The sequence below is a fragment of the Hevea brasiliensis genome, unplaced genomic scaffold (genome assembly GCF_030052815.1).
Source record: "Hevea brasiliensis isolate MT/VB/25A 57/8 unplaced genomic scaffold, ASM3005281v1 Scaf160, whole genome shotgun sequence".
Lineage (NCBI taxonomy): Eukaryota > Viridiplantae > Streptophyta > Magnoliopsida > Malpighiales > Euphorbiaceae > Hevea > Hevea brasiliensis.
This window is the reverse complement of record NW_026614653.1, coordinates 40,148-53,107: the sequence shown is the minus strand read 5'-3', so window position 1 is coordinate 53,107 and position 12,960 is coordinate 40,148.

Below are 12,960 nucleotides of genomic sequence, written 5' to 3'. Positions count from 1 at the left end.
GCAAATAAAAATAATATCGAAAACTCTCTTTTAGATATCCAACAAATCGACCCTTTTTTGATCTGGTTTCTAATTTATCAGTGTTCAGCTTTTTGATATAAGCTGGACAACTCCAAATCTTAACATGCTTAAGACTTGGTTTTCTTCCATGCCATGTCTCATAAGGTCTAGAAGAAACTGATTTTGATGGAATACTATTCAGAATATGCAAAGCTGATTCTGATGCAAATCCCCAAAAGGAGATTGGCATATCAGTATAGCTCATCATACTACATACCATATCTAATAGGGAACGATTTTTCCTTATAGATACACCATTCAACTATGGCGTTCCTGGATGAGTTAGCTAGGAAATAACACCATGCTCTTTTAAGTGTTCATCAAATTCAGTACTCAAGTATTCACATCCAGGACCTGATCGAAGAGCTTTAATACTTTTTCCTGTTTGATTTTCTACTTCAGATTTAAATTCTTTGAACTTTTCAAATGACTCATGTTTATATTTCATCAAATACAAATACCCAAACATTGATTTATCATCAATAAAGGTAATAAAGTAATGAAAACCGCCTCTAGCCATTTCTTTAAATGGACCACATACATCACTATGTATTAGTTCCAAAATATTTTCAGCTCTTATTCCTTATTCAATAAAGGGTGATTTAGTCATTTTGCCTTAAAGGCAGGATTTACAAGTTGGAGTAGGTTCAGAACCCAAGGAGGATAAAATCCCCATTTTCTCCAGTTTTGCAATCCTATCTTCTGCAACATGACCTAATCTTAAGTGCCAAATATATTTTGAACTTGAGTTAATTTTCATCATGGCATTTCATTCATTTAGATCACTTGCATTCAATTTGTGTTTATCATTATTATCCAAATAATAAAGACCATCATGCATATAACCTGAGCCAACATATTTATTTCCAAAATAAATATTGCAAACATCATCTATGAACGGAAATTCATAGCCATTTCTAGTCAAACTAGATATAGAAATGATATTCTTAAAAGCATCAGGTACATACAAAATATTATTCAAACGCAAAACATGTTCAGACATGTAAAAAGTTTTAGATCCTATGGCTAAAGCTTCAATAGTTGAGCCATCACCAATCCGGAGTCTAACATCTTGAGAACGCAACTGCTACTGTTTGTTAGTTCCTGCATACCATAAGAAATGTGAGAACTAGCACCAGTATCTAAAACCCAAGCTGTAAATGAACTATGAGCATCATCAGCATCTAAATAACAAGATATAGACATGCCTTTTGAAGGTGTATCCTTCTTGTCCTTCAAAGAAGCAAGATACTCTGGGTAGTTCCTTTTCCAGTGCCCATCCTTCTGACAGTGGAAACACTTTCCTTTGCCTCCATCAGCTTTGGTCTTCCCTTTCTATTTAGCTATCTTCTTGGAAGGACAAGGAATTTGAGGTTTCTTTTTCTTATTGCCCTTCTTCTTATTGGACTTTTCAGCAGAAGAAGATGCAACCAAAGCTACCTCTTTTCCTTTATTTCTCTGCATATTCTTTTGGACAATAACTAGCATGTTAAGTAAACTAGCCAAGGTGTATTCCTGCTTAGTCATATGGAAATTTGTCACAAAATTCCTAAATGACTCAGGAAGGGACTGAAGGATTAAATCCATCTGCAGTTGGAAATCCATGTGAAAGTCAAGATGTTCCAGCTACTCTATAAGCCAAATCATCTTGTGGACATGATCCCCAACATTCTATCCCTCAGACATCCTCATTCGAAATAGCTGCCTAGATATCTCAAACCTAGCATTCCTGCTATGCTCACAATACAACTCTTGTATGTGAAGGAGGATCTCACTTGCACTCTGTATGTTCTCATGTTACTTCTGTAACTCATTACTCATAGAAGTAAGCATGTAACACTTGGCTCTAATAACATGCTCCTTCCACTTGTCCAAAGTGTCATATTCCTCTTGAGTGGCCTCTGGAGGTAAGGAACTAAGAACCTTTGAGTCTAGAACATATCCAATATGTTCAAAGTTCAGGACAAGTTTTAAATTTCTTAGCCAATAAGAAAGATTAGGTCCTGTCAACCTATTGTGATCAAGTATGCTCTCAAGGATATTGGATGGTGATGGTTCTTGTGCGTTCATTATTATCAGAAGGATAACTGTAAAAAATAACTAGATTAATTAGTAAATATAATGTAATTAACCAAAATGATTATGGTCTTTTAATCAAACTGGTCCTCCCACTAACTTAGCGAATCCTACACTTCCAAAGTAGGAAATGGAAATCCTAGTTGGATGGATTTGTAGTGGGTGATTGAATTGTTATAGTCTTATTGATCATCCTCAGGCACATCTATTATTGGAATTATAATAAACTGTAAGTGAGCAACTCCTTGCCCATCATATCTCATGTGAGGTTCAATCATTTACCTAGCCCCTAATGCTCAAAATCTCAGGCACATCTATTATTAATCCCATTGAGCCAGTAAATATGCAAATAATTTTAATGTCCTCAGGCACATCCATTATTGGCCACCAAACCATTTACATATTTACAACATCTCATGCTTAACAATTATTCTTAAGAAAATCTCTTAAATTAATTGCATCATATGCAAGTATTTAAAATTTCTTAAAATAATTGCCTCAATGGAGGGCTCATGATATAATTACTTTAATTATAACATTTCCAACTTAATCATTTGTTTGGAAGATTTAGTGGTCGGCTTAATTGCTATTATGGTCTCACTTTGCACATTATCCAATTAGCATGCATATATCATATACTCGCATACATTCCCATACATCTCATGCATACATGGATAAACAATAAATATGGTATGATCATGGACTTTATAAGGGATTCAATTCTGAGCCACCAAGAATTGAATCAGGGCATTCCTAGGTGCATTTCATTCATTCATATTACAAAAGTTGTTGAAGGAGTACATAATCAACACTTGATCTTGAATTCCTCCCACTGGTCCCACCAATGCTCTTGACCTCCTTAATCTTCTTGCAATCTAATTACATAGTAATCCTTGGCATTCCAAGGCGAATTTACAAGAACATAGACTTTAAAGTCCTCAAATAAATGAAATTACAATCCAAAATTATTACAACACTTATAATACATGCCACCAAAATAAATAAATTAATTTACAACCCAAAGAAAAATAAAAAAAAAATAAATCCAATCACATTGGTCTTTTATTATCCATGATCATCCATCATGCATATCATCATTTAACAATTAAATCAAACATACATAATAAAATTAAATTGAATATTTCATATTCAAATAAAAAATTCAGATTTTAATCTCATTCAAACAAATTTAAAAATTCAGATTTGAATCTTATTCAAACAAATTTAAAAATTCAGATTTGAATCACATTCAAACAAATTTAAAAATTCAGATTTGAATCACATTCAAACAAATTTAATTGTGTGATTATAATTCCTAATTAAACAATTTAATTAGTCATATGTATAATTATGGGCATCAAAGCATACAACAATTGTATAATCATCCCCATACCATGCACACCATTGAGGTGCCATCCAACAACCATGCGCACCATTGAGGTGCCTTCCATACCGCCACACTTTTGATGTAACCAGCAAAGAATCAATCAAAAATTGATGAAATCACACAATTAAATCTCATATTAAACAATGTAAATGGCAAATATAGTGGCTCTGATACCAATTTAAGGAGTAGAAGCATGAAAATTGTTAGATTAGAACATTGAATTCAAAAATTTTCTTCTAGGGTTTTATGTATCATGCCACATCTATTATATGTCTAATTGATTTCAATGTTCAATTGCATATTAAAACACTTTTAATATGTATTAGGATCTATATTTTCCATTTAAGATTTTTGAATTAATAAATTAATTAATTAGAACCCTAGATTAAAAGAATAATATGTGCACTAACCTTTTGATGCACTATAGATGTAATTGGTACCTTTGTGAAGCACCTAGGACCACAAGAGTTATCCCTCTAGCTTGTCCACACCAAAATCACTAATGGGCAGCCTCTAAACTAGCTTCTTAAGCCTTACCAACCAATTAGAAATTAGGGATTTACCTTTAGAGAGGTTGTAGATGTGTATAGGACACTAGAAACAATTTCTAGCAATTTTAGTTCAAAGGAATTTGGTCAATTCTCTTTGAATTGATGAGAGAAGATGAAGAGAGGAGAGAGAGCTAAGGGTGGTGGCACACTTGAGGGAAATAAGAAGAGTGGCTAATTTTTATTTTCTCATAACATCACTTTATATAATTAGGTCATCACTTAAAACCCTTGTCACATGTCATCACCTGACTGCATCTTAATTTTAATTGACCTAATCACATTAAGCTAAATGTCAAAGCTAGATTTAATCTTGACTTTGATCACCTTGCATGATAAGAAGACAAATGGCAAACTTATATGGTGCCATTGTCACCATTTCATAGTGCCACATGTCACCCTGTGAAATGACCAAATTACCCTTGTGTTTTAATTTTGAGTTCTCAATCCAAAATAACTATTTCTCCTCTTCAAATCAATTTATATCAAATATAAATTAATTAATTAATCTCTATTAATTAATTTCTCATAATTAAATTCATATTTAAACACTTTAAATATAAATTTAACTTATACTATACATCCAATAACCTAGATTTGGTTTCAAGCCATGCTAGGGACTTTGCAATCTAATTGCAAACCAAATCTATTTAATTAATCAATTAAACTCTTTAATTAATTAATTAAATCACATTTAACTTGGTGATTACTTATGTATGTGTGTGACTCACTAGGCTCATCACTAATTGGCAATGAGATATGATATCAACTCTTAATATCATCAAAACTTTTTCTTACCATAAATGATTTCTCTAAATTATTTTAGGCACCTCATAGACCATGGTTAATGCCTAGCATAGCATGCCATGGCCACACAATCAGTAATAAGGAATACCTTAAATGAACCTATAATCATATGTTATCATGCACTAGAATCTCTCTGTTATAAAATCCAACTCAAGCTAGAGTCATGTTTATGTCAAACCCCATTTGTTATGAATATTATGTTCTCTTTTAATTTTAGTTCTTGATTAATTAGATTTTCTTGTCAGATACTCTTTTCTGACTAAATCTGTCTGTCTTGGCCAGGAACTTGAAACATCAAGAACAATTAAATGAACATAGGATTTTATCCCTATTTACTTAGGGTAACGGATTCCATCTTGATCAACACCTACCTCCATATATAACTAGTAGGAGCCAACACACGCCCATATATCCATACACAGTACAAGTATGAAAGCAGTATCAAACTCAAACCACCTATATACAAGATAACTGTGTTATCTCAAGTCTAAAGATTATATGCACTAATATGATATATGACAATGCATTGACAAGAGTAAACTCCATGTGCTTGTCATATGCGTCACTGGTTCGGCCTACTTATCATGTATAAGTGCCTATCATGTTTATTATAAGGCATGTGACTCACCATTCCATCTTATTTATATCTCATATAAATACCTTGGGAACAAACCTGAATATAATCTTTCAGGATAAGTCATGTCCTGTGTGAAGTATCCGTGATTGTGAACCAATTTATGATACTTTGTGCTAGAAATACTGTCACTCATATTCTTAACAACTTAAGAATAGAATTTCTAATAAAATATCAATGGACCTTTTCTATTACACATAAATATATTATGTAAATGGAAAAGTGAAATTGCCTTCTGTTAATAAAATATATACAAGATACATACTAAATGATATGCTCTAGGGCATACTACTAACATAGACTTATAAAATACTTACTCCACTCAAATTTAGCCTTTATTATTGAAATTGTTGAAATTGATTTAATTCCAACTCCATAGGCACATCCCAATTTCCTATCTCCACTAATGTAGCGCATACTTTCAAAAGATCAAAAGGTCTTTAGAAAGGTTGTAATGGGGTTAAGGGATGGTAATTTGGTTACCAATGAAGGGTTTTAAGGAATGCAAATTTGAGGTTGGCTTTCATGCACAAGATCTTAAGTATACCAAGTTTATTCTGTTGATTTTGCATGGGGAAGAAGGGTTTATAGTGCCAAGCATACTGTCATGATGTTTATTTTATTTTATTTTATTTTTATCCTCTCTCCCATACTCATTGCTTTTGTTGGGTTGGAAAGATAAATTTTTCTTTGATTTTAATTGTACACTTATACTCTTCTTGGTATTCTCATCTTCTCCTCATGTTTTCTTTTACATTTGATATATTTATCCTTTATACATTAGACTTCCTTAAATGGGTGAGGTGAGTGTTTAGGCTAGGGGTTAGGTAAATATGTGTAGGTAAACAAGGAAAATCATAGAGGTGAAAATATAGGCTTAAGTTGGCTGCAAAGGGTATATTGTAACTAAGGGTGGCTTAAGGCTTAATGGGGCTAAATGAAAGAATGCCTTAATCATCTCTTTTTCAAACATATGCTAGAATTTCACCTCGATAGGTCCAAGAGACATATACTAGAGCTGGTGAGGCATTTTTAGGTTTCTTTGTATTTCAAAAATTTTCTCTCGATTTTGCAAGTTCAATGTGATGAATTAATAGCTATAAAGGGGTTTAACTAGTCTAGCTCCACTAAGGTGGTTAAGTTTTTCACGGACAACAAATTAAAGCATTTTTGCCCATCTAGATACATTCATTCCTCAATCCCATGAAGTCTAATTATTAGCTTATTAATATTTGTGATTATAATTCTAAGTAAAAATCAGTTTAAAATTTATGAAATTTTTTGGATTTTTTTATACACAAGTATAATACGGATATAATTAAGCAATGCAATGAAATACAATGAATGTAGTGCATGAAATGCATCTGCACCCCCAATCTCAAAGCTGACATTATCCTCAATGGCAACACAATATGCAAAATTAAGGTATAGCACACAAAATTATCAAAAAGTATATTATGTATTAAAAATTGAAAGTTTGGACAAAAAGTTAGTAATAGAGACCTATGAGCACTGAGTAGGAGTAAGGCATATAAGTTTTTACATGAAGGAACCTATCCTATAATCCTAACTCTAAAAAGCCTCTGATGGGGATGATGGTCTCTCTCCATCGAGTCTATCCAAGATCATGTCAAGCTTATTGTGGGCCTCCTAAAGACTATCCTTGAGCACTTGCATCCTATTGTTTATGGTGGTCTCCATTCGCTGAAGGTATGAAAGGATGGGGTCTGTCGATGGTGGAGTGTAGGGAGGCACTTGGGTTGGGGACTCATAGTGGAGTAGCTCTTGGGCTTCCTTCTATAGCTGTGATGGTTCACCAGGCTCTGCTTGTGCTTCATCTCTCCTGGGGATGACATTCCAGTCAGCATCAAGCAGGAAGCAGGTGTTCCCAACCTTTTTGCACATCCCTATGGATATGCAGATGGTCTGGTCAATTTTGGCGATGCTAGGGATGGAGCACAGCCTATGATGCCCTTGGGACAAATTTGAAATAGAGTGTTATGGCGATGATGAGCTCGCCAAGCACTATGTGGCCTGTCGACTGGTGAGAGATGCGACGAAGGTGGTTGCATAGGAAGAAACCTGTGCTACAATGCTACCCAGTAACCATACACCAGAGGAAGAAGAGCTCATTGGCATTTACCATGCCTAAGCTATCACCACGGCTTGTGATGGTGTGGGCAGTGAGTCGGTGCATGTACCTCAAAGCAGGGCTAGTGATGCTAGAGGATTTGGATTTGCTGGAGTTATGAACATCGGTGTTCGATGCTATGGAGCCCCAGAAGTCCACGCTCTTATAGATCATCCTATTTTGCAGGATCTCTTGGAATCCGACGCTGTCAAAGCTGAACACCGCATTGAACTCGTCCATGTTCATTACTCGATCAATGCTAAGTAGCCGAAATTCAATCCTCCCCCTATTTTCAAAATCTGGGAGCCATAGGGTGGCCTTGAAACTCCCAAAGAACTCTAGGGTGGTGTCTTGGTGGGCAAAAAATTAGAATTGGGCGAACCTAGTCCATCCAATGCCATCAAGCAGCCCATCAATCTCCTCGTGTAGGCTGAGTTGCTCTAATAACTCGAAATCCATATACTTGGTAGAGATAATCCTCATGTTCTTAAGCCGCGCACACAAGCCTCAGTGGGTGGAATCCCGGAATGTCCAGGCAATGGAGAACTCGGGTTGTGCTGGCTATGGAGGTTGTGGTTATGATGGTGGGGCTAGCCTTGTTCTTGGGCTCTGGGGCGATGGCTAAGGAGGTGAGGGTGAGGAGTCTCCTCTTTGCCTTGAGGAAGAGCCCATTCTTCTGGCTAGTCTTTTTGCAGGTGCCATCAGTGATTTTGGAGAAGGAAAGGCTAGGAATTTATGAGGGTGGAGGAGATTTGAGGGGTATTTAAAGGGAAAGAGGCTTGGAGAGGAAGAATTTTTAAATGGGAGGGAGTTCAATGGGTGTTAGGAGAATTTAAAGGGTCATTATGACCCTTCGTTTTGCTTGTTTCGCGCATTTTGTGTAACACCCCTCACCCGACTACAGTGTAGCCGAGCAAAGCGTGCTACAATCGGTGCCGAAGCACCCTAACTTATCTTACTTTATTTATTTTAAAAATTTTGTTATCGTTATATTTAATATCGGTTATTTTTCAATAGAGAAACCAGTGGAGTTTCCCCTATTTTATTATCGTTTGGCGTATTTCAATATTCACCTGTTTGAAATTCAACAATATTTTAAAATAAAAAAAAAATCTCATCCATGCTAATCATAATTATCTCATCAATCATTCTCATAATTTTCTCATATTTCAAATCTCATCCATACATTTCAATTTCATAATCATTTCCATACATTTCCATTCATACTCAATTCATATGTAAACATTCTCAAATTATGTATAAAATTTTTAAATTTCCTTAATTTACATAATTTATAAAATAATTACAAAATTTCATAATTTACATGATATATAAATTAATTACATATGAAAAAGCTAATTAATTAATTTACATCGCATTCCTATTAATTACCTGTTCATAATATACATTACAATACAATATTTAAGCATTTTATATAAAATATAAAATATAATCTATATGGGCCCTATTTACATGCATTGCTGAGGAGGTGACAACCTTAAATACTTCAGACACTTCTGCAGATCAGAACTCCAAAATCTCTATTTAATATTTTTATATGGGCTTTACCTTCAGTACCTGCGTGAGGAAACAATTCCATCGCGCTAAGCATTGCTGCTTAGTAGTGCAATAATATAACAAGGAAATAATATACAAATAAAGATAAAAACAAAATTCAGATAATTAAGATTTATTTATACTTCACATGCGGTTTCTAAAATTTAATATGTTTTATCCTAATTTAGTCTTCTTTGGAAGTGTTTATTTCGCAAATGTACAGTAATAATGTACATAGAAAAATGATCTAAAAATAATAAATTTATACTTATATTATCATGTAAGTCACATTTGCAATATTTATGTATGTTATAATTTTCTTTGCTAATCTTTTAGCATTTTCTCAATACTTTCTAGGTTGTCTCAGATTGTTTCATAATAAGTAAATTTTGATACCGGTCCAGTTCATTTCGATTCTTTCTAATAAATAACTATTCTAATTTATTTTAGGTCATCTTACTTATTTATTTAATTTCTAATATTTTTAATTACTAATATTCTTAACTTATTTCAATAAATTTCACTGCCCAAGTAACCTATGATAGGCTGGCTAAACTGGATAACGGGTCGTTGGCACTGGACACCGCGGTGCCTCGGGCCGTCATACCATGGGACGCGGAACGTCAACCACGTATGCAATCAGTATGGCTAAAAAGCCATGATAACACATCATCGGGCATAAAAGCCATGAATACGAGCATAAAAGCCATGAATACGGGCATAAAGCCATGAATACAGGCATAAGGCCTTTCGCAGTACTGCTAAAATAATACCCTATTGGCATGCCAAACTATCCAATCTGACACACATGTCTAGGCAATACAAGGGCACATAATATCATTAAATATTAATATATTGTGTTTTATGACTTCATTATTTCATGATAAATTTCAATTATAATTCATACATTCATTTGATTATTTATATGATCACAATTCACATCAAATATCTTTTTATACCATTGTACTCAAAATACTTCTCCTCTCTACAATAATGAGAACTAATGTCTCATTCATAAATTAATATGGTTCATTTATTCATTCATTATATTATTCATATTGATCACAATTCTAAACAATGGTTCACATGTACCATTGTATTTAAAACATTTTTCCTTTCTCATTTATACATTCAAGAATCTACTTATGTAATTACAAATTTTATATTTCAAGTTGAGTTACTAATATTTTATGAATTCCATTTGTGATGGGCATATAAGCCCTAACTATCTATTCACATCAATTAGGTGACTTATTTTTCATGTTTCAAGTAATCCATGAATATTTCATAGATTTCAAATTTATGGCCTTAATTTCATTTTAACAATTTTGACTAGGATGCATAGTCCACATTTGTCATACAATTCTAAGCATTTAAGCTTAGAATTGGTTCTAGGTCTTCATCTTAATTTACTAATCATTTTGATTACTATTCACCTTACTAGTCAACCAAAATATTGACTTTTTTATACTTAATGGATATATTAATTCTAATTACACCAAGATCCCACATTTTGAGTTTTACATTTGCTAGTATTAATTGCCAATTGCAATTTAAAGTCCCCTAGATGCATTTCTAAATTTTCAGTTTTTACTACCTAAGTTTACTGTTCCATTGGACAATTTTAGAGTGGAAACTGGGCTAACCTTTCTTCATCAAAATTGTTCCTTATTGTGTCTTCTTTAATTCCCTTTTTGAATCACTCCATTTGGAGTTTTGTAGCTCAAGTTATGGTCATTTTACCATAACTGGTCGGAGTGACCTGTACCCAGATTTTCTGGGCAATTTGGTTCTGCCAGATTTGGTGACCTAAGTTTGGTTGGCAATTTGACTAGGTTATGGTCATAATTTGGGTTAGGTTTCTTCATGAAAGTTGTTGTTCTATATCTCATCTTGTTTCTGGTAAAATTTCAGGTCAATTGGACCTTTCTACATTGAGTTATTGGCAAATGACCAAACACTGTTCATTTGGTCATTTTGCCCAGGCAGATTGCAGGTCACCCGGATTAGGGCAAACTTTTGGTCAACTTGGTTTGGTTTTCTGGGCATGGTTTCTTCACCAAAGTTGTGCCATTATGTGTCTAGTTTCATGTCCAATTGGCCAAACACCAATTGAACCTCTACAATTCAAGTTATGGCTGCCCAAACCTGCTGGACTCATGTCCAATTCTGCAGGTCACCTAGGGCAGCCACACTAAACCTAAATCCCATCACTAAACACACTTCATTTCTTGTTTAACAATAACCAAATGGTCACTAATTGACCATTAAAGCTCACTTTCATTATTACATGATCAAAGTCTCCATTTCATGCTCAAACCCTAACTCCAACAATTTCAATTCTCTATATACATACAATCCATGAATTAAAACACCAAAATCATGTTTAATGGCAGCCATACATAACTATTATGCAATCAAATTGTTGAAACCCTAGGTACCCTAAGGCTGCCAAAATTTCATGGGGCAAGTTCATGCATCTTTAATTCATTTTTCATCAAATTTTCAACTTAACTCAACTTAAATTCATGCTTAGAAAAGAATGGAAGCAAGAAAATTAGCACTAACCTCTTGGATGAATTTTCACCCTTCACTTTCCTTCACTTTCTTCTCTTCTAATGGCTGCCCAAGTTTAGCTCTAGTGGTAAGGGAAATTTTTTGTGAAGAGAGGGTGAGGTTTTATGGTGTAGTTGGCTAGGGAATCAAGCTCATTTGGAGCTTTAATGGTGGTCTTCCTTCTTCTTTTTCTCTCTTTTTTCCTTTGTTACGGGTGATTGGGGAAGATAAGTGCAGATTGTTTTTCATTTTGTCTCTTTTTTATTTAGTTTTTATCCCTTTTAATTAGTTTGTCAAGTTGTGATTGGGTGGGGGCATGTTAATGACATCATGTGATGTCATAATTCCCAATTTCTTTCATTTTCTTTTTCTTTTCTTCTCTACTCATTTTCAATTTAATTTTTAGTAATATTTATTTATATTTTAGATCATAATAATTATTTACTTAATTGGACAAGTTGGTCAAAAATCATCTCCGAAGACGAAATGACCAAAATGCCCTCCGTTTGGCTTAACAGACTAAAATTGTCTGTACCGATTGAAAAATTTTTCTAAGTATTTTCTTAGAATTCTAATGCCATAGGAACCTCAATGACCCTTCTCTGGAGTCCCAAAAATTATTTTATGAATTTTCTCCCCGGTCTAGGGCTCCTAGTTGCGAGAATCGCAACTTCCCACTGGGTTACCCATCGCTAGAGCACCGGCTCATTTAACTTGGTTGTATTTTATTTATAAAATTTTTCCTAAATTTTTCTTATTAATATTTGAGTTATTTATGACTCCTCACTCTAGTCTAATTATTTTTCCAGACGTTCTAGCTGTCCAAACCGACACCGGTCACCGGAACAGTAGAATGTACGTAATTGCTACAGTGAGGGTGTTACATTTTGCTCCCCAGGTATCGCGTATGAGACATGATACACGGGACGTGTATCACTACACGGGTCTCGACTCGTAGGCCTGTGTAACTTTTTGTTCGAAATTTTCCCTTTTTTGCTAATTTACATGGCCCGTGTAAATCTGTTTGGGGACCCGTGTAACTTTCTGCTCAAAAGCTGCATGGCTAGCTAAGTTACACAGCCCGTGTAAATGTGATTTGGGACCCGTGTAACTTTCTGTCTCCCTCAAACTCAAAAATTTCTCTCTCCATTGTCGAAGCATGCCCCGTGCAACATTATATGGGGTTAACCCATTTAAGTTTCTG